Genomic DNA, 27878 nt, shown 5'->3' with positions numbered 1-27878 from the left:
TGACAATCGTATCTCTTGAATGAGCACTTTCATTGACTCCATGCCCAGAGCTTTCTTCCTCCCTCTAGCCTTCCTTGGTCTTTGAAGTCTTAGCTCATGTTTCATCTTATATCCTTTCCCATTCTTTCTTAACTTTAGTGATTTCCCTCTGAGACTAAACCCTTTTGCCCTCTATGTATTTTATTTGTACACAGTTTCCATCTTACCTTCTCTTTTAGAGTATTATTCTTAAGAGAAGAAACCATTTGTTGCTGTTATTCTTTGTCTACCCTGTGCAGAAGCTTCCTAGTTTTGTGACCCTGGGCAAACCACTTTAATCACTAGAGGCCTCAGATTTCTCATCTGAAAAGTGGGGATAATAGCATCCTTATCATCATCATTTATTATGAGTAGGCAGTGTGATGGCACAGTGGATCAAATTTTGGACCCAGAATCAAAAAGACATGATTTCTTTCTTTTTTTTTTTGAAGACATTATTTCTTATCTGGCATTAGATACTTTCTAGCTGTGTGACCTTTGGTGGGTTGTCAAATATCTGCCTCAGTTTCCTCATCTGTGAAATGAGGTTAGTAATAGCACCTACCTCTCAAGGTTGTTGTGAAGACCAAATGAGCTAATATTTGTGAAATGTTTAGCATTATGACTGGCACACAGCAGGGACTTTGTAAATGCTACGGTCATCAGCAACAACAAAGGAACATACTGCGCTGGGTAGTTGCAAGGATCAAATGAGTTAACATATGTTAAAGAGGTATGTAAACCATAAAGGTTGTTAAAAATGTTAGACAGTACTACTACAACAACTGCTAGCACAAGTAGTAGTACTATTAATATCTTTACTAATTTTAGCTTAACGTAATGCCTGGCATATAGTAAGTATTTAGTAAATTTTAACTAATTGACTCATTGGCTACATATTTTTATTTGGGATCTAAAATTTGTGCAAAATAGCTTTATACTTATTTACTAAGAGTTGATATTAACACCATTGTTAAATTGGAACTTGATAAAAGTTACAACTTCGTATTACAGTTCATCATTTTGTAGTTACTTTTACCCTCAACTCATGCATATTTAGAATTCTATAATCATGAAACAATTTTACAGAATTGCCAATCTATCCATGCTTGGCTATTTTCAGTCCAGTTAGTGATTCTAGTATAATACAGGCAATCGATTATAATTGACACTGTTTAGTGGGTGGTTGTGTAATTTTTCTAATTTGGATGGGAGTAGTATGGAGAGAGGCACAATTATTATAACTCAATAAATAATGCTTAAGTGAACACTTGACTTAAAGCATATTTGCAGGAAACAAATTTGGGGTAGAAACAAGTGGCTGTAGAAAGATGAGGAAATCCTACAGGGAAAAAAAAAAAGTGGCAGGATAGCAATGAATAGAGGCATTAGTGTAATTTACTATTCTAGGAAATCTAGCAGCTGGTTTATCTAAAGCATTCCTCTCCCCCACTAGCAGGGAATCAAGGACAGGAAATCATTCAAAAAAGAAATTCTTACCTTCTTGTACTATATTTCCCTAAAATTATAGTGATAAAGAGTAATTTTCAGCAGACCATTTTTTCTCTTTCTTTGGCCCTCCTTTTAATATGATAATATAGTCTATTTAATTTCATAAAGGATACAATATAAAGATGTGACCATAAGTAGAAAAGAAAGGCCCATAGGAAATAAATCCAAACTTTTTTTTTTTTGGCCTGTTCCATGGATGCAAAATATTAAAAGAACAGAAGATGGTTCAAATTTTCCTTACTCATTTACTGCAGAATAAACATTTAGCCTAGAGATCCAAAATTAATATTTTCAAAAATACAGCGTATGCATATGTTGTATTTTTGAAGATATTAAATTTTGATCTGTGATCAGTGAAGAAACTTCCTTTACCAATGCAAATGAATTTGTTGTTCAGTTGTTATAGGCATGTCTGACAATCTATAACCTCACTGGGATTTTCTTAGCAAGATACTAGAGTGGTATGCCATTTCCTTCTCAAGTTCATTTCATAAATAAGGAAAATGAGGCAAATAGGATTAAATGAACTGAGCAGGGTCATACAGATAGTGTCTTCGGCCAGATTTGAACTCTCCAGGCCTGGCACTCTATCCGCTGAACCACCCACCTACCCATGCAGATGTTTACCTTCCCTCTAATTTGTAGTCTTAGAGAGTTGCTTGAGAGACTCTGACAGGTTAGCAGATTTGCCCAAGGTTACAGAGCATGTGTCAGGGACAACACAGGGCTGCATCATCACTCCCATGTCAGATACTCATCCACTAAGCCATGCTGCTTCTCTTAATATTTGTGATTTTTTCCAAAAACAAAAACAAAAACTTATTCAAATCACAAAATTATGGAATTAAAAAAAAAATTTAGAGACTCCAAGTCTCTAAGAGGTGGGATTAAAATGGCTTCAGAGTAGAATCAGATGGACCAGTTAATATTGAAAGCAAAACATTCTTTAATTTGGTACATTTAATTGAAGGGATAGAGATGACTAGGTGGTGCAATGGATAGAATTATAGGCTTGGGGTCGGGAAGACTCATCTTCCCAAGTTCAAAGCTGGCCTCAGACACTTACTAGTTATGTTATTGGGCAAGTCAACTAACTCTATTTCCTTCAGTTTCTTCATCTGTAAAATGAGCTGGAGAAGGTAATGACAAATCACTCCAGTATTTTTGTCACAAAGAGTTGGACATAACTGAAAATGAACAATAAAAAATGAAGAACTCAAAAGGAAGATATTTTCAAAGAAAGCAAGGTGTGTATACAGTGCTAGGAAGAATTTTTAAAAGAGGGAGAGAATTATTAGAAGAGGAAATGGAAGTGTTCTGGTCTGTGACCCTTCCTTCCAGTAAGATCACTAGTTTTAGAGCATTTCCTAAGAATAAAAATCTATTTATTCTATTTAAAGGTGTTAAGGGAAAGGGAGTCCTAAGAAAAGCTTTGTAGGATATAACTACAATCATAAATAGGAAATTCTTCCTTTAATTCAACTGAAAACTAACCCAAATTCTTAAGTTTATTTCATTTTTTCTTTTTTTGTGATATTACCATAAGACTCAGATACAAAAAAGTCACTGAACTTTTTTTCCCACTACTCATAATTTCAGATTCAATAATATTAGCCATATTAATATTTTCCCTAATTTGAGTGGTGTTAAGCCAACTGAATGGTCCAGAGTCTGTTCATTTCGTTGACTTTGATTAGAATCTGATAATTCCATGATGGTGCGAATACATACACACACACACACACACACACACACACACATACAAGTATGTATGGTACCATGATATAGTCAATAAGAAACTGCCTTTTAAATTAGAAAGATCTGGGTTCAAATGCTGTCACAGATATATGTTGGTCTTGGGACTATGAGTAAGTCACTAAACATTTTGTGCCTGGGACAAATTCTGAAAACTCCATTACATGGCAATTATCATATCTCTATCATTTATAGGAAACTTTATCAGCAGGGGAACCCTTTAACAACAATAAAATGGATGATCTAGTCTAAAAAAACTGACCCACATGCCCTTGGAATATGCATATTCAAAATTTAGGAAAAAATTAAATTTTACATGGAGTATAAGAACATTTTCACTCTAATGACTCATTTTGTCTTTATGCTTGTCTGCTTAAGGTCACCTGTCTGTGACCTGAAATAAAACAATGTCACTATTTTCTTTGACAAGATATTCTGCTTATTATCTTGTTAAGGTTTTTGAAAGATTTCATTTGATCACTTGATTTTAAATTCCATAATAATATTTAATTCACTTTAGCAATGAATAATGTAATGATGACAATAGAGGGCAAAGGAAAAGCCTTATTACAAGTGAACCATTTTCATCTATATCTAGTCACTGACATTTTAGTTCTATTAATTCCTCCTTCAACAGTATTGCTGAGTCAGCCTATTACATAGTACAATCTTTTACAGGACAGCACAACTGCTCAGTAGTGATAAAAGGAGGTAAAGGGGTAAAGAGATGGGAGAGAAGGAAAGATGTGTGTATAGGAGAAGGTATGGTAATAAAGAGAATGAATGACTACAGATTTAATTATTCTTGTGCTTTTAAAATTTAAATTATTATGGATGCCTTTAAGCAACATTACAATTCTATATGAAATAATGTCCTACTTCGTGATTTCACTACCATCCCACCTTCAATTTGGCAGGTCTGTCTATCATTGACAGGGTCTAGCCTTCTGGATATAACAAACTATAATCCTTGCCTGTTTCTGTCCTGAAAAGAGAGTAGATCTGTGTAACCTGGGTCAGAAAGGGCCATGGATTTATATTCCAAAATAACTCAGACATTTGGTAGTACAGAATCTCAGACATTGAAAATACCTGGGCTTCAGGATTACAGCTGAATTTCCTGAGTTATGACAGATCAGTCAGTGAACAAGCATTTAATAACCATCTACTGTGTGCCAGATAGCGTGCTAAGCACTGGGGATATGAAGAAAGGCAAACAAAATAAAATCCCAAATCATGAACTAAGGACTTTTCAATCCATCAATAAGCATTTACTAAGTACCTAATGTATGCTAGGCACTAAGTACAGAAAGAAAATAGTGCAGCAATCTGAGCAGCAAGCAGCTTATAGTTCAGGTGGGAAGTCAACACAATTCAGTTGCCAAGCTCGGAAGGCTTTAAGCAAAATCTCATTGATCAACGGCATTTTGAACAGAAGTACATAATTAATGTGTGGTAGTTTATTACTGGTGAGGAAACAAAGTAATGAATCTTTTAGGCATAGCAACTGTTCAACACAATCTGTGTGTGTTTGTCCTTCATTGCCGAAGAAGACCATGCCATCAGAGAAATGATGACATGACTTGCCCTTGACTTTGTTTTGAGCGAGAGAGGACTGTGCAGGTCACCAGCCTCACGTCTCCTCCAGAGCCACCTGAATCCAGTGACCAGATATTAATCAAGATGACTGGGGATGACCCAGGATGAGGCAACTGGGGTTAAGTGACTTGTCTAAGGTCACACAGCTAGTGAGAGTCAAGTGTCTGAGGTGAGATTTGAACTCAGGTCCTCCTGACCCCTGCTCTGGCACTCTATCCACTGCACAAAGGGGTACCAACATGAACAAGATAATGGATTCCTGAAATGGCCCTTCTACTTTCTACTGTCTCTCATAAGTCTATCTAAGTTCATGATAGCTGTTTTCATGACACTATCTATCTGTCTCATTTTCTGTCATCCCCTTTTCCTTTTCCTTTCAATATTTCCCAACATCAGGGTCTTTTTCAATGAGTCCTGTCTTCTCATTATGTGGTCAAAGTATTTAAGCTCTAGTTTCAGTATTTGATTACATTTTAATTAATTTAATTTCTTATTTTAATTAATTTATTAATTTAATTTATATAATTACTATTACATAATGTATAAGTATATAATAGATATTTTATTTATATTTATTAATTTTATTTATATTTAACTTAATTATAATTAAATATAATTTAAATTAATTTATAGGAATTCATTTATATAAAATTTATCAGTATAAGTAATCTATCTTGTGGATTTCCTTATATTCATAAGGGTTTCACCTATAATTAACACCACAAAAGCAGATTTAAAACTACTCTGCAACTGAGAGAATTTGCCAATACAAGTAGATCTTACCCAATTTGTCAAGAATCACAGCACTAGTATCTACTGGCTCCTTTTAATTCATTTAGTTGCATTCAGTTCTTTGTGAGTGCATGAATGAGAACATGCCAGGCCCTTCTATCTTCCATTACCTTCTGAAGTGTGTCCAGGCTCATGTTCATTATTTCCAAGACAGTATCTCCTCTTCTACCTTCCCCTTCTCCTTTTGCCTTCCATCTTTCCCAACATTAGAGTCTTTTCCAATGCATTCCATCTTCTCATTATGTGGCCAAAGTATGTAAGCTTCAGTTTTAGTATGCATCCTTCCAATGAATGGTCTGAATTAATTTCTTTAAGCCTTGACTGGCTGGCTCTCCTTGCTGTCCAAGGGACTTTCAAAGTCTTTTCCAGCACCACAATTCAAAAGTGTCCATTCTGTGGCACTCAGCTTTCCTTATATTCCAGCTCTTACAGGCACACTTTACTACTGGAAAAACCGTACCTTTGATTACACAGACCTTTCTTGGAAAGGTGATGTCTTTGCATTTTAGTATGCTGTCCAGATTTGCCACAGATCTCCTTACCAGGAGCAAGTGTCTGTCATTTCAGGGTTGCAGTCGGTCTGCAGTGACCTTTGAGCCCAAGAGTACAAAATCTGACACTGCTTCCATTTCTTCCTCTTCTATTTGTCAGGAAGTGACAAATCACTGCCATGATTTTAGTTTTTTTAGTGTTAAACTTCAAGTCAGCTTTACACTATCATCTTTCATCCTTATAAAGAGACTTCTTAATTCTTCCTCACTTTCTGACATCAGAGCAGTACCATATGCATTTCTCCTGGCAACCTTAATTGCCACTTTTGATTCATCCGGCCTGGCATTTTGCATGATGTACTCTGCATATAAGTTAAATAAATAAAGTGACAATATGCTGCCTTGTCTTTCCTCTTTCCCAATCTTAAACCAATCAGTTGTCCTATGTTCACTTGTTTCTTGACTCACATACAAGTTCCTCAGGAGAGAAGTAAGATGATCTGGTACTCCCATATCATTGAGGACTTGCCACATTTTGCTGTGATCCACACAAGCCAAAACCTTTAGTGTAGTCAGTGAAGCAGAAGTAGATTTTTTTTTTCCTGGAACTTCCTAAGAGGAAGAGATTAAGTGCGGTTCTGCTTGGATCTAAAGGGGTATATATGTGTGTGTATGCGTGTGTGTGTGTGTGTGTGTGTGTGTGTGCGTGTGTGTGTCCATTGAATACAATTCTTCCTAAGTTCAAGCCTGTCTCGTTATACGGAATTCTCCACATAACTCATTCTTTTTATGTCTAAGAACCTTTCATTTCATTATTGCATCATTCTTAAATCTATTTATTAAAAAAGGATCCATGATTTATGCTGTTTATATGATTAGAACTCAGAAATTCATTTCATGCCATTTTAATGGAAAATGCTATCACATGTTTGATATTCTATAAATCAATCCATAGTTATAAACACTGTTTACTTAGAACCTCTTCCTATGTCTCACTGTGATATGGGGCCTTAGATTCTTAAAGGCTAAGCAAAGCACAAGCTCTTGTAGGTCCAACCAAGTTAGAAAGGCTTCATGAAGAGACTATATATGTTAAATGTGGAGATGTCAGAAAACTTATGCTGATTTTTTTTGGGGGTGGGAGGCTTGAACTACTCATGAAATTCTCTACTTAAGTACACAGTGGTTATGAATTGCATTTAAGATGGAATTTGATTTAAAGATTTTCACAATCTGGCTTCAACCTTTCTTCTCATATTTATTTCATATTACTCATGTATCATATTTCATATTCATCTTCTTCTATATTAGTAAGGCTTTTCTCTTTCAATTTTAGTTTTTGAAATCATTTCATTCAAGGTTCTCATCAAATGCTAACTCATATAGCAGACCTTTTCGGATATCCTCATTTACTAACACTATCCCTCAAAAATAATTTTGTATTTTCTGTGTGTGTATGTGTATGTGTGTGTGGTGTATGGTATGTGTGTGTGTGTGTGTTTGTATGTTACCTTATTTGTATATAACAGAATATATAAAGTACTTCCTCTTTGGGAGACCAAAAGAAGGCTTGAGGCCTGATATATGAAACACTGAGTTGGTAAGTTATTGAAAATAAAAATTGACAGTATCAGAAGTTCAAGAAGTCAGGAAATAGAGGTGAGATTTTTATCTCTGACTTTTCCCTAATGAAGGAATTTTTGACCCCCAAATCCTCTGATTCAGACTGCTACTCTGCCTTTCCATTCCTTTATATGGCTGAAATCAGAGAAATAGAAACTGAGAACTCTCTGTTAGACAAATGCCTATTAGCTGCTAGAGAGAATAGGCATTATTATGGAGGTGCTATACAATGAAGTCAGTCCCAACAGATCCCGCAAAGCCACAATGTCTAATAGATGAAAGAAAGTGGTGCGATGCTAAAATAAGTCACCAAGCAAAACCTGAGACTGGGCTTCCAGCTGTTGTGAAACTTTTATCTCTAATGAAATATGGTCAGGAAACAATTTCCCTCCTAATGCTCATTCCTCCTTGCTGTCTTTGTTTGCAAAACTAGTATTACATTCCTTCCTTTCTTCTTTCCCATGATTTAATGTCTGGGAGGACATCTGAGGAGAAATTAGGTTTATCAATTTCTTTAAAATTGCAGTCCATATGAACTCCGGAAGTCTCATCCCAAGTCTTACTGCTTTGATAAATGGAGTACCAAGAGTTTGGCTAGCTATACCACCCTCTGAGGGTTCTAGGGGTAGCCCTGAGGAGTTGGGCATATCTTTTTAATGTCAAAAACTTGATTTTCCACTGGTATGTTTCCTTAAAAGATTATCAGTTGCAAATCAGTTTAGTAAGCCACTCTCAAGCAGCTTTTAGAAAGTGTTATTTAATAAGGTGTGTTTGTCCTTTGTTGCCAAAGAAGACCATGCCATCAGAGAGAAATGTTGACATGACTTACACTTGACTTTGTTTTGAATGAGGGAGGGCTGTGCAGGTCACCAGCCTCACTTCTCCAGAGCCATCTGAATCCTGGAGATGATCCAGGATGAGGCAGTTGGGGTTAAGTGACTTGCCCAAGGTCACAGATCTAGTGAGTGTCAAGTGTCTGAGGTGACATGTGAACTCAGGTCCTCCTCACTCCTGCACTGGTCCTCTATCCACTGCACCACCTAGCTGTCCCTATTTAATAAGGTAGAACAATTAGAACAGTTGATATAAAACAACACTTTCCCCACAAAATCTGTGACATACTCTCCCACAAGTACGTAGAGTCTAAAGGAAAATGGGATCAAACTTAGAGAGCACACGTAGAAAAGAGGTAACTCACAACTCTCAGCTGCTGGAAATACTTTCCTGCCACTGTTTGGATACTTAAGAAATTCCTGTTAAGAATGGTTAATCTACGAACATTCTATCCTTGATTATCACAGACACTTTCGTGAGCACTTTGGGAGGTGTTGTTTGAGACACCAATGGTAAATAAATAAGTCCGAGTTCCTCCTTGATCGTTAAACCTGAAGAACCTCTTATAGTAAGAATGGGATAGGGAAGAGATCTGGCCAAGGCTGAAGCTCAGGATCTTCTCCCTAGTGTCCCCTGAGGAATGTGCTCAAAATCAGTTCCTCCTATATCTTCTCACTTGATGTTTTATACAAAAGATAGGGAGTATAAAACAAGCCTGTAGCCAATTGATACAGACTTCTTCTCTAACATCATTTCATTTCATCACTTCCATTTTTTGGCATTTATTTCAAGGCCTATAACTGAAATTCTTTGATTGAAACATATTTTCACCTAGTTAATGAATCCAGCTAAATGAAGTAGGGTGGATGACTAAAAACTGGATTTCTTGTTTCACACAAAATATAGAGAAGGTAATTTGATTGAATTAAATCTATGAGAGGAAAGGCCTGGGATATTCCAAAAGGAAAATTCATAGGAAAAGCACTATTTTCCAAGAAGCAAATAGGTTATTTCCTAATAGGTCCCTTCTGAAAAATTATTTTTCCCAAGACAGAAAAAATGTAGAAAATGTACATTGTTAATATAAATGCTTTATTTTGGTTAGTTGACATTTAGGGGATGAGGACAGAACTACTATAATAGTTGCTATTTGAAAGGCGCATATGACTTGACTTTTTTGCTATATGTTTAGGGAATATGTGGTTGTTAGGAGAATGGAATACAAAAAAGAATATTTTTATTCTTTCATTTTTAAAATACCTTTTATTTATTTATTGGTTCTACACAGCCTAAATTTCTCCTAGTATGCATACCTCTACTCCCTCTCAGAAAATCATACAAAAAAGAGTATTTTGAACAAAAGAAAAAAGAAGAAAAAAATAAGCAGAGGTACATCAAAAAAATCTAAAATTATATACATTCTTCATGCCCACTTCCCATCTCTGCACTAGAGCTATTTTGGGGGCATGCCTGCTCTTTGCAGTTCTGCAACATTAAGTCTCAGTTGCTTTGTGCTTGTTCTTTCCATTTAAGATGACACAGATATGGTGCATATTGTTGTTGTTCTGGGCTCTGTTTATTTTATCCTTTTTAAATTCATCTAAATATTTCTATGCTTCTCTACAGTTATCACATTCATTGTTTCTTATGCCACAGTAATGTTCCATGGCATTCATGCACCACAATTTATTTAACGTTACTCTAACTGATATATATCCGATTTCATTCCAGATTTTGTTGGTGTTGTTGCCAAAGTACTGTTATAAATATTTTAATGAATAGAGGGACTTTCTCTTTATTATCTCTGATTGACCTGGGGAATAGGCCCAGCAATAAAATCTCTGAATCAAAGAGTATGGATATGCTATCACTTTATTTGCATAATTTCAAATTGCTTTCCACAATTGCATCAACAATGCAGTTGTGTGGCTGTCTGTCTTCAACTCTTCCAACACTGGCCACTGTGATTTTTATTTTTTGCCAGTTTGTTGAATTTGAAGTAAAAACTCAAGGTTCCTTTGATTTTCCTTTCTTATTATAAGTGATTTGGAGCATTGCTTCATATACTTCTTAGTGGTTTATAATTTATCTTTTAGGAGCTGTTTGTTTATATTCTTCAAGAGTCATGAATTCATATGTAACTCAGCTTTTTCTGTCCTTATTTATGTTCATGTTATTGGTGTCTCAAGTTCAGAACAACAGCAAAAAATAAAATAAAGCAAGGCTAATTAAGGTATGAGAAAAGTAACCAAAAAAGATAGTATGGAAATATTTAACCACATTAACTACATTGCTTAGGGATTAAGTATACGTGTTAGAGGTCTTGATATTCTCCTTTTTGAAAATGTTTGTACAAAATTCACTCTCTGACCACATTTCCATCACATTTTGATGAAAAGGGCTAACCCTAGATGTAAAGAAAATGTTACATACTGTCCTTCACCTTGGCAGTATTGCCACATTTAGAAGAAACCTGTCCACTAGTGATATGGTTTCATTCCCCCAACACTCTACATTCCAGAATCTTCTACTTCACTTTCCTTTCTTCAACCTAGAACACAACCTGTGTCCCCATGCTTTTGCATTCTGATTTCACCTCCACTACTTTGATTCTAGAGTTTCCTTCAAGCTTTATTTCAGTGTTACTTCCTACAGGAGACCCTTTTTTCAATCCCTCAGTTAATTCTTATGGTCTTCCACCTCAAATCAGCCTGCATTTATTTTTATAAATGTTTCATTGCCTAATAGAATGTAAGGTCCTTGCAGTGAGGACATTTTTGTTTGGTCTCTGGAACTCCAGAGCCTTGCATATTATAAGTGCTCAACAAATATTCATTGAATGAATGACTTTCATTGAGTTCTTCCCTAATGAACAAGTTTCCATTGTTCTTATAAAGAAAGGTCAAATAAAAGCATACTAGGAATGACACATACTCATTACTCTGTCTGAACGAAGATTTTACAACATGAGTTAAAGATCAAGAGAGTTACTGCTCTATGACCATAACTTTCTAAAGTAATATGGCTCCTTAACTGTTCCAATACCTTTGCCCAGGTCTGAACTTCTATGGACCTGTAGGAATTGCAAAGTGCTGTCCCACTTAAAAAAATTGGAAAGGTTGTTAGAGAGAATAATGTAAACACACTTCAAAACATACGAGGTGTTATTTAGATTAAGACTAGCATTTCTATTAAATAGCAGGATCTGATAGGACTTCATGTCACTTCCAGGCTATCTCCCTCCACATTCTTCCTGTAGTCAGTCCATCATCTGCATCTGCCCCATTGCCCGCCTACTTTGGACACTATACCTGGGATGCCAGATATCGATGGATGAGCATTCCCTTTACCTTGCCTAGAACAAGGTCTCTATATCTCTTCCAGGTCATCTCCACAGCATGCTACTTACACACTGGTCGTCTTCCTTTCTCCTGACACCATAACTGTACCCTCTCCATTACCTTTCCAGCTCCCTGTTTTGTGTTCCTTCTCCTTTTAGAATGTAAATTCCCTGAGTTAAGATGGTGTCTTCCTTGTTAATATTTCCATCTTCAGTGCTTAGCATAATGCATGATATACATTAGGCAAATAATAAATGTACAGATGCTTGGATGATCTCTCCCTTCTTCACTCCAAAACAGAGATTCTGAGCCTGGCATCTGTCAACCCTTAAATATATATATGTACATATATACATATACATATGTATATATGTACATATATATGTGTATGTATGTATATATATGCACACACATATATACATATGTGTGTGTATATATGTATGTGTGTATGTATAAGATTACAAAGGTAAACAATTATTTTGAAATATATACATACATACATACATACATACATATATATATCTGATAACTGTATTTCAAAATAATTGCTTTCCTTTGTAATCTTATGTATTTTTATGTATCTTTTTTATGCATTTCAAAATATTCTGAGAAGGCATCCATGAGCCTCATTAGACTGAGAAAATATATGGCACTAAAACAGGCTAAAAACCCCTAATTTAAAATATGGATATATTTGATCACAATTAATGTTACAGTATTTTCATGATTTAAAATTTGATTGTTGTATCAAAACAGTGAATGTTATCCTTTGAAGTGCAAGAAAAAAATTTCTTTCAGTAAAAGAAATCAAAATGCAAAGCCTTCCATTTGTGTTTTCAGTGAAGAGATGTCTATACTAAATTCAAAGCAGGTTGCAAGTGTTTATTTGAATTTTAATGCCTTTTAAATATCTAAATTTGAATAAATGACTTACCATACCCTTTCCCACACACTCAAGAATTCAGCCTTCTTGTTTTTCAGAGAGACTTCAAAGTCATTATTATGTTGTAAAAACATTATAAACTCTCTGATATTTTCCTTTCTCAAAAATTCAGCATCTTAGGATTTGTTAACACCAATATTTCTTATTTTGTTTAAATAAATAGTAGTAACAACTCAATATGTGTATATTTGTATGTATCTATGTATTTAATGAATGATTGAATCTGATAATTTATCCATCCTGATAGGGCATGTAAGAGAGGAAAACAATAGTTCAAATTCTGTAATTTTATTCAGTGCTTACTATTTGTCTATGACTTTGCTATAAACTATAGGAGAGGAAAAATAATTATGCAATGTTCTCTAAAGGAACTTATAGCCCACCACTTATGGGAAAGGAAAAAAATATAAGAAAATATTTTAAAATAGATATATAGTAAGATTTTGTTGATAATATATCTAATTATCAAAATGCGATGTCTTTTCAAAGTCTTTATCTCACTTGTATTTGCTGTTAATTTGGTAGCTCATACTGATTCAATACCATTTTTACTAATAGAAAATAAAAAATGACAAAAATAGAACTTCTTAAGTATAGTTTTTAAGGGGTAGTATTTTTTTCTCATTGGAGTGAATAATATTTCTTGCTCCATAAAGATGACAAATATGAGTTATTTCTTAATTTCAAAGAAAACTAGCAGTAACAGAATCAACTCACTCATTTCCCATTTCTTAATATGCTAAAAATCATAAACATGTCAATTTTGTGCTTTTCAAAACTAGAATTATCTATCCCACACTCATATAGGAATGCAAGTACTTTTACTGAAGAGAATTTTAGGCAGTCTGGGTCATCACTAGTTTAAAAAGAAGGCTAGTGGAATATAAAGAGGGCTAAATCTGGAATGAGGCAAGATCTGGGTTTATATCTGGTCTCTGACCTTTGCTAGCTGTGTGACCACAGGAATGTAAGAAGCTTAACCCCTCTGATTCCCAAATTTTCTGAACTGTATTTTAGGAATCTTAATACTTGCAGGACTCATACGGACCAATTATAAAGATCAAATAAGTAGATAATAAATACTTAGCACATGTTAAAATGCATCTTATATGACCTAGATATAAAGAGAGATCTTACAAGAAAATTTGAAGAACACATAACACAATACTTAGGAAACTTATGGATGGATGAACAATTTATGAAGAAACAAGAGATAGGAAACAAAGTTACATCTAAAATGGATCATTTTGAATATATCAAATTAAAAAGATTTCATACAAATAAAACAAATATAGGTAAGATTATAAGGAAAGCAAAAAATTGGGAAAATGTATATCTAAAATACGTATATCTAAATGTATATCTTAAAATGTTTATCTAAAATATACAAGGAACTTTGTCAAACTTATAAGAATGTGTGTCATCCCCCAATTGATAAATGGTCAAAGGATTTGAACTGCCAATTTTTCAAAGAAGAATCCAAACAATTTACAATCCTATGAAAAAGTTCTATATCATTATTGCTTTGAGGTATCATTTAAACCCACCAGACTGGATAAAAGATAGAAGGGGAAAGTGACAAATTATGGAGGGGAAGTGGATAAACTGGGACACTAATTCATTGTTGATGGAATTGTGAAATGATCTAGTCATTTTGAAGAATAATCTGGAATCATGCCCAACATATTATTAGCTACTCATACCCTTTGAACCAGCAATACCACCACCTGGTGTATTTTCAAAGATGATTAAAGAAAAAGAACCAATATGCCCTAAAAAGTTTATAGCAGCTCTACTTGTTTTGACAATGAACTGGAAATTGAAGGGATGCCCATCAATTGGGGAATGATGGAAAAAATTGTGGCATATGATTGTGATGGGATACTAATGTGCTGTAAGAAATAATAAGCTCAATGACTTTAGAAAACCATGAAAGACTTGCATGAAATAATGAAGAGTGAAATCAGCAGAACCAAGAGATAATTATATACTGTAGCAGTAATAATGTTTTAAAAAAAGACTTTGAGGGAATAAATTATTTTGACTATAAAAAATACCCAAATTAACTATAAAGGACATATGAAAAAAGATACTACATGCAGCCAGAGAAAGAACTGATAAATAAAAATATGTACAGAATAATTTTATAACTCTCTGTATACACACACACATATGCATACACAAATACATACACACACACACACATAGCTTTCTCTAGGACAGGGTTGGGGAAGGAAGGAAAAAAATAAATTTATATGATAATGTTGTTTGCTTAAAAGGAATGCAAGTTGCACATAGAAGGTTTATAATTTCATATGAAATAATCTTTTTTAATATACTATTTTATAGGAATACTTGTTTTATTCCATAAATTAAAAATAAAATTTTTAAAAGTAAATCTTATAAATTTCAGTTATTACTACTATATTGGCTTATGTTGTTATCTCACATTTACACCTGTGAAGATTCTATCCATTCTTCAGAATCCATTTTAAATTCCATCTCCTATATGAAGCTTTCCCTGATCCCTTTTCCTCTCACTCTTCTAAAAACTCAGAGATCTTTGCTTGTGTCACCTTGTGATATTTATATTCTGCCTTGAAATGTAATTAGCAACGTACTTGTCATTTTCATTACTGGATTATATGCTCCTTGATGGCAAGATCTATGTCTGTTTATTTTTTGTTAGCCTGTCAGGCCTAGAAGACACTTAATACATATATGCCTAAAAAGTGGAATATTTTATTTTCATATCTAATTCACATTTAAATAGCTTCTCACTAAATAACAATAAACAAAAATCTCCGACAATACTATTATATTCTTAAAGGTGTCACCATTTTTAAAATGTGATATTTTTTTAAAAAAATAATCTACTTCAAGAGAAACGCCATATTTTACTACTCAATATCTCCACCTACTGGACCAAATTCAAGTCAATAGGGAAACCACTTTGTCTACAATTTCCACATCACTTCAAAGGTCCTGCTTTTTTTTTTTTTTTTAATCATAAGACTAAGCAGATCTTCTTGCTTGACATAGCCCATTTATGATTCATTTCAAAAACTATTCTTTGTTCCTAAAGCATACCCCTCCAAAATCTTCCACATGACTTTCTTGAGTAGAGTTGCAAGTTGGACCTTTATAAAAACTAAAATATCATCCTGCCACTCTTTATTTTCTTCCAAATGTCTTTATATTCAGTTAAATAGTCTTTCATCTACAGCAATAAGTAAGGGCTGAATCATTTGACAAATATAGGCTACCCAAAATGAATTTTGATTTTATGATATCTTGCATTTGGTAAAAAAAAAAAAGCAAGTAAACATGCCTTCTGTTTAATAGTATTGTTTTCAATCTTTTGTGCATATTAAAATGGAAATATAAAGAAATAAAATTTAAAATTCAAAAGATCAAAAAAATTAGTCACTCTTCTAAGCAGTCTATAAGAAATGAAGAGAATGAGGTAACTTCACAAAAAATATAATAATGATATAAATAAAAGCTAGAATTTATATAGCACTTTAAAGTTTGCAAAGTGAATTACAAATATTTTATCCTCACAACAGCTCTGAGAGGTAGAGCTATTTTTACCCCTATTATGAGAAACTTGAGGTAGACAAAGTTAAATGAATCACCCAGGTTCACATAGGTACTATCTGAGGCTGGATTCAAACTCAAGAATTTCTGCCTCCATTTCCAGCAGTTCTTTATCCACTAAGATAATGACATGGTTTCATCCTTGTAGATATGAGGCAAAAATCTTCAGTCAATTGAACTGTGGTTGAAAATAATGCATTTGAAAAAAAAAATTAAATGTGCAGTTGTAGAAACTATATACATACATATGTGTATATACACATATGTGTTTATAATAATAATAAAAGTTACCATTTTGATAGTAGTACCCAATCCTTAGAAGCACAAGTCTTAAAATGGACCAGCTGCTCCTTTTCCAGTCATGACTACCAGAGGTAAGAATTAACACCATGTTTATTAAAAATAATAAAAAAATACATCTAAATAATGATCTACAGTTTTGTGTCATTTCTACTTTCACAACTCACATGTCATTCCTTTTACTAAACTGATAAATCTCAACTTCCAGATATTTTGTACCTTATACTTCACAAACCCTATGACCCGACTCCAGTAGCCTACTTACAGATAGTTGAATAAGCCACCATATCTCCTGTCTTCAGGCCTTTTCACTGGATATCCCCATGCTCCTCCCCCTCACCTCCACCTCTTTCTTTGATGACTACCTTCAAAAATTAACTCAAGCCCCACTTTATTCAGAATGCCTTTTTTAGTTCTCCAACATAGTGATACCTTTCCATATCTGATTAGTGTACATCTACTCACAGAATATCCTGTATGTTCTGAAGTGTTTTCTAAAAATATATTGTCTCCCCCATTAGAACCCTTGTTCCATGAGAAGTGATTATTTTTGCCTTTCTTTGTATCCCCAGTGCTTAAAGCATATAGTGAATATTTAATAAATGCTTAATAAATGACCAATGATAACATGTTTTATATAGGTCATATGCTCAGAAAAACCCTTTGAGATTGGTACTTTAAGGATTATTAACCTCATTTTATAGATGAGAAAACTGATAACTTAAAGGAGTCAAGATACTTCCCCAAAGACACACATCTTTTTAACAAATAGCAGAGCTGAGACTCTAACCCCCTAACAGTGAATCTAATGATCTCGTCACTATGTTGTCTCTCCCATCTGCGCATTGGCAAGTATCTGTATGAACCTACTATAAGAAAAAAAAATATCAACAAGCCAGAAAATGGCACCAGAAAACCTATCCCCAGAGGACCATAACAATTTTATTTCTCCTCTCGTGTACATTCTACTCTAGAAGAAGTTAAGTGAAATCCAAGGTAAATGAGCAGAGCACATACTAGTTGCCCTCAGTGAATTCAAGTCACCTGTTTAGATGATCCAAAACTATAAGAATTAATAATGTTTGGATAAGTGATAGCTCTTGGGAATCTAAGAAATTATTCAGAGTGGAACAAATGTTACTGGACACGAACAAATTTAGCAAATTTACATAAATGGGAAAATGTGGATATTTCAAATGAAGGGCTATTAAACTTAGTAAGTCCATAAGTAATATTTATTACAAACTTATTATAGGCTAAGCACTCAGGATGCATAGAAAGGCAAAAACATGGTCCCAGTCCTACTATAGGAGATTATGCAAAAAACCCACATACGTAAAATATGCATTGAGCATAAATGGAAGGAAATCTCAGAGGGCAGGCACTTGCAGGCATAGAATGGTGGTGGGGTGACAAGACAAATGAAGGGAAAGGAAATGAATCCTGCAGAAGGTGATCTGAGTCTTGACAGAAGCCAGAGAAGCTGAGAAGCAGCACTGAAGAGGAAGAACATTCAAAGAAGGAAGATTAGCCAGTACAAGGATAGACAGAGTCTCCTGCGTAAGGAATGATAAGCAGACCACTATAAGTAGACTATATGGTATATAGAGGAGAATAAATTGCAAGAAAACTGGAAAGTGGCAAGACAAGAAAGGGCTTTAAATGTTGAAAAGTAGTATTTGCATTTAATCTTAAACACAGTATGGAATCATTGGGTATTACTGAGTAGGGAATAACATGGTTTGATCTGTTCTTTACAAAAATTACTTTAGTTATTGATCATTTGGATTTGAGAGAAGACAGACAAAGATGTCAGATAAGGGACTATGTGACTAGTATAATTGAGGGCTGAGGGTGTGTGAAATGAGAAGAGACAATGATGAGAAATATTGTAAGGGTAAAAATGCTAAGACTTGGTGATGCATTGAGTATATCAGGTGATGTACAGTGAGGAGTTGAAGATGACACTGAGTTTGTGGAACTAGGTGTTCTAAATGATGATGGAGAACTAAATAGTAACAATGAAGTTGAGGTAAAAGAGGACTACTTGGGAACAGAGAAAGATAATTAGTTTTTCATCGGACATGTTGAGGTTGAAAAGTCTACAGAACCAATTCAATATGTTCAAGATACAATTGATGATGCAGGACTTATTCTCAAGGGTTACATTAAGGCTGGCAATCCTCGCCCTCCCCCCCAAGGGATTATACAAATACATTGCTTTGAAAATGGTTAAATGACTAGTTGAAAAAAAAATGAAGGGACATTTTTAGTACAATTATATGCTTTGGGAAATAGTATGTTCCAGCTTTTTGAGGACTTCAAGAAGATACTGGACAACCACTTGTGAGATACATAAATATGGGTTGGACTAGGTGACCACTGAAGATTCTTTCAACTGTTAAAATTGGTGATTCTGTGATTTGCAGTAGACAGAAATTCATCTTAGACTGAAAAAGACCAGCAGCTGGTGAGCTCACCTTTGTCTGCTCACTTTCAGAGATAAGGAAGCTGAGGTTTACTTAGGTTAAGTCCTTTCTAACAGGTCACACAAGTCATGAATATCAGTAACAAGCTGTGAACCCAGGTCTTCATATGATAGAGACAGTACTCTTTTCATGGTATGATTCTGTCACAATGAGCTAAAGCAAAACTGAACAATTAAAACAGTAAAATGCAATGAATGAAAGTGACTAAGATCATGTCACTATAAATAATTCATAAAATAGTCAAGCATAGCAAAGCATTCTAAAATAGGTGTTTATCACCCCCTCCATATCCTACATGCTCTGCCTCCCATTTCCTCTACCCTTTATGATGTATATTCTCTACCATCTCTATTTTCTGTCACCTTTATTCTATATACCCTTGTCTTTTATTAAAGAAGTCAAAAAATTTATTTTTCCAGATGAAAGCATCCCATGTAAAATAATGACTAAAATTTGAAGATAGTATGACTTTAAAAAGCCTTGGAGAATATTGCATTCCTCTTTGTATCTCATCCCCAAGCTACATAAAGATTATTTTCTTTCTAATTCTACAGTTTACTTTATATACTTAATTTTTCTTCATCTGTGTATTTAATTTAGTACTACAAATATTTATAATTCTTGTAATATCAACAAACACCTTTACAAGATTGCAATTTTTTGCTTCCAAGATATGGCAAGAAAGGGTTAAGATTCTGAGAATGATTAAACTTTATGTAGTATGTTAATTACATTTCTATTTGCTTAAAATATCCTCTTAATGGATATGATAGCCATTTTTTAAGATTTGAATTTCAGGGGGAGGAGCCAAGATGGGGGAGTAGAAAGACACACATATGCTAGCTCCGAAACCCACAGCCCATAAAGTATCTGTAAAGAAGAACTCCCAACAAATTCTGGAGCAGCAGAAGCCACAGAACAATGGAGTGGAGGAGATTTCTGTTCCAGACAGCCCTGAAAACCTGACGCGAAAGGTCCGTTGCCTACCAGACCAGAGTGGAGCCCAGCCCTGCCTTGGCCTCGAGGCACCGAGAGAAGCAGATACCAGCAGGCTTCAGGGACAGAACCTCCTGCGGCCGCACAGGTCCCTCCACCCACAGGTGACAAGGGTCAGTGGGAAAGTCTTTTTGGGTGGCCGACAGGGGAGTGGGGTGTCCCTGTGGCTCGGGCCCCCTCAGGAGGCAGAGGCAGGGGCAGCGGACCAGGGCTCCCAAAGCAGGCAGGAGCTCAGATCCATTGTTGAAGGTTTCCGCATAAACCCCCTGAGGGAACTGAGTCCCGTGTGTGTGTGTGTGTGTGTGTGTGTGTGTGTGTGTGTGTGTGTGTGTGTGTGTGTGTGGTGGCCCTGCCCCTACCTGAGCACCTGAATTTAATCTCACACTGAATAGCAGCCCTGCCCCCACCCGAAGCCCTGAGGCTAGGAACCAGCATTTGAATCTCAGACCCCAAGTGCTGGTTAGGCGGATCTGGAGGTGAGGTGGGTATGGAAAGAAAATTCAGAAGTTAAGTCACTGGCTGGGAAAATGCCCATAAAAGAGAAAAAAAAAAAAGACTATAGAAAGTTACTTTCTTGGTGAACAGATAATTCCTCCCTTCCTTTCTGATGAGGAAGAACAATGCTTACCATCAGGGAAAGACACAGAAGTCAAGGTTTCTGTATCCCAGCCCACCCAATGGGCTCAGGCCATGGAAGAGCTCAAAAAGGATTTTGAAAATCAAGTTAGAAAGGTGGAGGAAAAACTGGGAAGAGCAATGAGAGACATGCAAGCAAAGCATGAAAAATAAGTAAACACCCTACTAAAGGAGACCCAAAAAGATGCTGAAGAAAATAACACCTTGAAAAATAGGCTAACTCAATTGACAAAAGAGGTTCAAAAAGCCAATGAGGCAAAGAATGCTTTAAAAAGCACAATAAGCCAAATGGAAAAGGAGGTTCAATAGCTCACTGAAGAAAATAGTTCTTTCAAAATTAGAATGAAACAGATGGAGGCTAATGACTTTATGAGAAACCAAGAAATCACAAAACAAAACCAAAAGAATGAAAAAATGGAAGATAATGTGAAATATCTCATTGGAAAAACAACTGACCTGGGAAATATATCCAGGAGAGACAATTTAAAAATTATGGGACTGCCTGAAAGCCATGATCAAAAAAAGAGTCTAGACATCATCTTTCATGAAATTATCAAGGAAAACTGCCCTGATATTCTAGAACCAGAGGGCAAAATAAGTATTCAAGGAATCCACCAATCACTGCCTGAAAGAGATCCAAAAAGAGAAACTCCTAGGAACATTGTGGCCAAATTCCAGAGTTCCCAAGTCAAGGAGAAAATATTGCAAGCAGCTAGAAAGAAACAATTCAAGTACTGTGGAAATACAATCAGGATAACACAAGATCTAGCAGCTTCTACATTAAGGCATCGAAGGGCATGGAATAGGATATTCCAGAAGTCAAAGGAACTAGAACTAAAACCAAGAATCATCTACCCAGCAAAACTGAATATAATACTTCAGGGGAAGAAATGGTCTTTCAGTGAAATTGGGGACTTTCAAGCATTCTTGATGAAAAGACCAGAGCTGAAAAGAAAATTTGACCTTCAAACACAAGAATGAAGAGAAGCATGAAAAGGTTAACAGCAAAGAGAAGTCATAAGGGACTTACTAAAGTTGAACTGTTTACATTCCTACATGGAAAGAAAATATTTGTAACTCTTGAAACTTTTCAGTATCTGGGTACTGGGTGGGATTACACACATGCACACACACACACACACACACACACACATAGAGACAGAGTGCACAGAGTGAATTGAAGAGGATGGGATCATATCTTAAAAAAATGAAATCAAGCAGTGAGAGAGAAATATATTGGGAGGAGAAAGGGAGAAATGGAATGGGGCAAATTATCTCTCATAAAAGAGGCAAGCAAAAGACTTTTTAGTGGAGGGAAAAAGAGGGGAGGTGAGAGAAAAACATGAAGTCTACTCTCATCACATTCCACTAAGGGAAAGAATAAAATGCACACTCATTTTGGTATGAAAACTTATCTTACAATACAGGAAAGTGGGGGAGAAGGGGATAAGCAGGGTGGGGGGGATGATGGAAGGGAGGGCAATGGGAGGAGGGAGCAATTTGAAGTTAACACTCTTGGGGAGGGACAGCATCAGAAGAGAGAATAGAAGCAATGGGGGGCAGGATAGGTTGGAGGGAAATATAGTTAGTCTTACACAACACAACTATTATGGAAGTCATTTGCAAAACTACCCAGATATGGCCTATATTGAATTGCGTGCCTTCCCAAAGGCAATGGGTAGAGAGGGAGGGATGAAGAGAAGTTGGAACTCAAAGTATTAGCAACAACTGTTAAATACTATCCTTGCTACTAGGAAATAAGAAATACAGGTAAAGGGGTATAGAAATTTATCTGGCCCTACAGGACAAAAGAGAAGATGGGGACAAGGGAAGGGAGGGATGATAGAAGAGAGGGCAGATTGGTGATAGGGGCAGTTAGAATGCTCGGTGTTTTGGGGTGGGGGGAGGGGACAGATGGGGAGAAAATTTGGAACCCAAAATTTTTTGAAAATGAATGTTAAAAGTTAAATAAATTAATAAAAAAATATTTGAATTTCACTTATATACACTACATGTATATGTATATACATACATATATATACATAGACACATATATGTACATACATACACACATATATGTATATAAATATATTGATTTATTATAAATACAAAATTTCTGAGGAACAGTTCAATGGGTCCTAAATGTACATTGGGAAAATCGTTCAAACATACATACACATATATAAAATATTTAAGTATAAAAAACTATGCTATATGTTTCTCTTTTATAGGTATATAAACATGTACATGTTTTGGTGTATATATATGTATATATGTATGTATATACATAGGCATGTCATATAAATGTCAGCAAAGTATGCTGATTAGCAGAAAGCAGCCTAGATATAAAAATGAAACACAAGTCATTTCCAGATTTGAAGGAATCACATTTTTTAACACAAATGTGTCATATTTTGAGCTAACTCCCACCATTCTAAAAAGAATGGTTTCATAATAGTCTTGGAATAAAACTGCACAATGGAAAAGAACACAAATCTAATCATCTCTAAGCATAAATGCCTAATAAATATGATCTAATAAAAAGCATGAAGTCTAAATAGCAGATATAGTTTTAATACAATAGAAGTTTTTCATTTGTTTGCTTTATAGAATAAATTTTTTCTGTCCTATTAAAATTTGGTACATTTTCTACTATACACAATTGAAGTAAATAGGATCATAGATTAAAAGCTGAAAGGAACTTATAGAGAATATTTAAGCCAACTCCCTCATTTTGTAAATGGAGACTAGTCAAGAGAATTTAGCAACTTTCAAATTCAAAGAGATAAGAAAAGGAAAAATTTGAATTTAAACTGAAGTCTTCTGTCTCCAAATCCATTTTTTTCATTTTTCTAACTGTGATAAATATATATTGAGCAAAATTATTTTATTCCCCAAATAGAACTCATTAGAAAAGGACAAAGGAACTTTAAAAGTCATCACATAAAATACTTTCTCTACTGATGAGGAAATTGAGGGCCAAAAAAGAAAATTTACACGTTCAATGTCACACAGGAAGAAAGGTCAATATTCAAATCCAAGTCTTCTATCTCCAGATGCTATCACTTCTTTATACTACCCCCCAAATTCAAGATATTACAGACATTTATAACATGTTAGCTATTTAAGGTGAGAATTCAAATTATAATTGATTTCTAGTCTGTGACTTGAGTTTTATAGACATAAAACTGACAGAGATGCAAATGGATTTGTGACTTCATAAACTTGCATATTCCTTGAAATGTTGTTGATCACAGCTCATCCAGGCCTCCCTAACTTGTGAGACTTTAATTCATTTCCTTATTAAGTTGACTCAAAAGAGTTCACCTAAAGAGCTACAAACTTGCGTAATTTTCTCCAGAAATCCCAAGGTACTAATTAAGCACTCTGGCTCTCTAATTCAGGGTTGTACAGTGGAAAGGGCATTCAACATTGACTGAGGCTGGTTGTACTAAATGGCCCAATGGTCCCTTTTATCGTTAGAACTCTAGTCCTTGTCATGTGACTAGTCTATGTTCTTTTTCTATTATATAATTCCCTGGTGACATTTCCTTTTCAAAGTTTTGCATCTGTCATATGTTGAAACTGGCTCTCATCCACCCACTAAGCACCTCTTTATTGCTCTTTCTGTGATATTTAATTCAATATCTCAAAGACTGTTATGTTTCATGCCTTGTTACCACAGTAGATTGCTATAATATAAGTACTAAAAGTAAGAGAATTTATTTCTCAGAGATATTTAAAACCATAAAAGGGACAACAATAGTATGGTGTCAACATGTCATGACTTTTTTTTTTATATTAAATTTTTGAATGAACTTCTTGACTTTTTATACTGTATATACATACTGATATACACTGAAAGCCAAGATCTATGATTTGTTAAGTCAATTGCATATAATGATCTGGGCAATATGTTTCTTCTACTTAATCTTTCTTTCATTAATGGTCAAGATGAACATTTGAATATGTATACTTCTTTTCCAGGAGATTCTACAATGGTATTGAGTGAGTAAATTATAAAAAATACTCATATGCTACATATATAAAAGGTGTACCACATACCCTGTAGGGGAAATAAGAAAACATATATTAAAATCAAAATTTTATCATTTTTAAACTCAGCTCTGGGCTGATACAAGATATTGGAGGCAAGAGATCATCATGGAGGTTTGGTCTAAAAGGTCATGGTTTCATGTTTGGCAAAACCAATCCTTCTAGGTTCTATCCAGGTTGTTAATGATGTGAAAGGTGCAAATAATTTTTAGTTCTTTTCTAATTTGTTGCAAGTATATAATCACAACTTAAACTCAAACTCATTCAACAATAGGTACATAAAAATCTATATTCTACATTAAATCACAAGATAGCCACACACACACATATATATATAATATACATAATACATAAATATATATGCATATATATTCATATGTGTATATATGCATGTATATGTGTATGTATATATATACATGTATATATATATACATACACACACATATATAGATATAGATATATACACAGAGGTATATGCAGAGTGGAATGAGTAACACTTACCAATGACAGGGTACAGTCCAAGTACTGCACATCATGTTGCAGATGAGTATGGTTCATCCAATCCACAATCTGTTATAAAACTCATTGCTGAAATATCTTCTATAAATTTCCATATCTAAATAAAAGATATAAAATGGCATATCAAAACAATGAAATTTCATAATGTTTAACAGGAATCATACCTAGCTTAGAGGGTGAAAAGAGCTCACATTTATAAGACATTTTTCATCCTGAGTCCTTCAGAATTGTATTGCTTCATTGTATTGATCAGAGTAGCTGAGTGACAGAATTCTTATCTCAATTATACAGATAATAAAACTAAGGTCCAAAGAGGACATCTTACACAACAAAATTACTTAAGTGGGGGAGTTATAACTCCAACCTAGGACCCTGTACCTAAACCCATTATTTCTATTCACTACATCATACTTTTTTAAATTATACTACATTAATTAGTGGGAAATAAATATGTTTGGATTTCAGTTATAATACAAACATCTCAGGAATAAAATTAAATCATATATTTTTACCCTATCCCCTCCTCTCAAAACAAATTTGCCCAAGGTTAGGCACATGGTACCTGCTCAATGAATACCTGTTGACAAATTGAAAACTGAAATTAAAAACATGCTTTGACTAAAAAATAAGATGAATTAGCATTACAATTGTTAAGTTGATTAACATATTTCTTTTCTCTTTCAGAATCAGAAAAGAGGGTAGGTGGGAATCCGTAATACAATAATATGGAAATTGCTTGAAAAGGTTACTAAAAATAGATTCTTTAGAAGCTTTAATCCTGTGAAGTATGCAGAGATAAAAAAATGAATAAGAAATATAGACCCCAAAATAAAGAACAAAAGTTTAGAATAAACAAAAGAGATTTAAGATAATGAGGGGGAAAAAAAGAAAAATAAACCAAGTAAATTGAAAAGGCAGAGAGGAAGTGGGATGTTACTTAATCAGTTAATGGAGAAAGGAAAAAGAGATCGAATATGATAACTAGACAAAAAGAAAGAAAGAAAAAAGGAATTTGTTATTTAAATGAAACTCAAACATGGGAATGGGTGACATTTGGGAGAGGTGTTGAAAGGGAGAGAAAATCAGTGGGAATAATGTTGCATTACTGTATATTAAGCAAAGATAACAACAAAAAACTTACTTTATAGAGGAAAAGCAACATAAAAAAATCCAAAATCAGAAAGGCAAAAATATTAAAGACAAAGGGAAATGTGAACCTAACTCTCATAATTTTAAATGTCAATGCATTCAACAATCCAATAAAATTTTTAAAAAAGTAACAGATTGAGTAAGAAAACAAAACCCCACATTCTGCTCTTTCTCTCCCAGAAAGGGAGAAGGGAGGAGGAGGTATCATGTCCATGTCATACTAAAACTACTCATATAATAGTATACAAAATGATTACAAAGTAGAAACAAATGGTAGTAGGTGAGGGAACACAGAAAGGTCTCCTGTAGAAGCTGGCATTTAAGCTGAGTGTTGAAGGACCCCACAGATTCTAAGAAGCTAAGTGATGAGGGAGAGACTTTCCAACATGGATGATAAATACTGTAAAGATACAGCGTTGGGAGATAGTGCACTTTGTGTGTCAGCAAGTAGGCTGGTTGAGTTTGCTATTCCACTGAGGAATAATGTGTTAGAACACTGGGAAAAGAAGGCCAGGGTAAGAGCTTTAAATGTCAAAATGAGGAGTTTATATATGATCTAAGAGATCACAAACATATATTTGAGCTCATTGAGTAGGTGGAGCGATGTGGTGAGACCTGAGCCTTAGGGAAATACTATCTCAATGTGTAGTACCTATAATTTCTCAGGGAATGAATGGAGGATTGCAATAGAGATGTTTAATACAAATATTAGGGGTAACACCCATTCTATTCTGGTGGTCTAATTGACCAGTACAAACAAAGTAGATTATTTGTATTGCTCTATATTTCAAAAGGATATGTGTTACTCCATATTATCTTCCAAATGATTGGATTTATAATGAGAAAAAAAATTACAGATAGGAAAACCTTTTAATGATTCCTAGTAAGTCCCAAACTATGAATATGTTAAACATGATAGTAATATATTTAGAAGCAAGGTTGATTTCTTACCCAAACAAGTTATGTGGCCCATTTCACAATTTAGTTCACACATTTTGCAACTTTTTCCATAAACGTCCCAGAGAAATATTTTGATTTGCAAGAAAATCCCCAGGGAAACATGCATAAAGTACAAGCTCCATAATTTCGGGAATCTTAAATGATTTCATTCTTAGGAATCTACTCTTAAAAGCAACAATCTAGGTAGCAGTCAACTTAACTGGGGTTCATTAAAAGAAATTCTTGAAAGGCATTTTAGGATTAAAAGCATTTTATGAAAATAATT

At 34.6% G+C, this 27878-nt stretch overlaps 1 protein-coding gene across 1 annotated transcript in view; it reads right to left on the bottom strand.

The window, feature by feature from the left end:
* Positions 1 to 27878, bottom strand: part of CHRM3 (cholinergic receptor muscarinic 3) — a 626574-nt gene that overhangs the window by 409857 nt on the left and 188839 nt on the right. Inside the window, exon 2 of the mRNA XM_072647563.1 lies at positions 25487 to 25601. The gene's annotated coding sequence lies outside the window, so the exon portion shown is untranslated. The remainder of the gene's footprint in view (positions 1 to 25486; positions 25602 to 27878) is intronic.

This window comes from Notamacropus eugenii, chromosome 2 (assembly GCF_028372415.1).
Source record: "Notamacropus eugenii isolate mMacEug1 chromosome 2, mMacEug1.pri_v2, whole genome shotgun sequence".
NCBI lineage: Eukaryota > Metazoa > Chordata > Mammalia > Diprotodontia > Macropodidae > Notamacropus > Notamacropus eugenii.
Note: the sequence above shows the minus strand (reverse complement) of the source record. Positions and strands in the feature narration are given on the sequence as shown.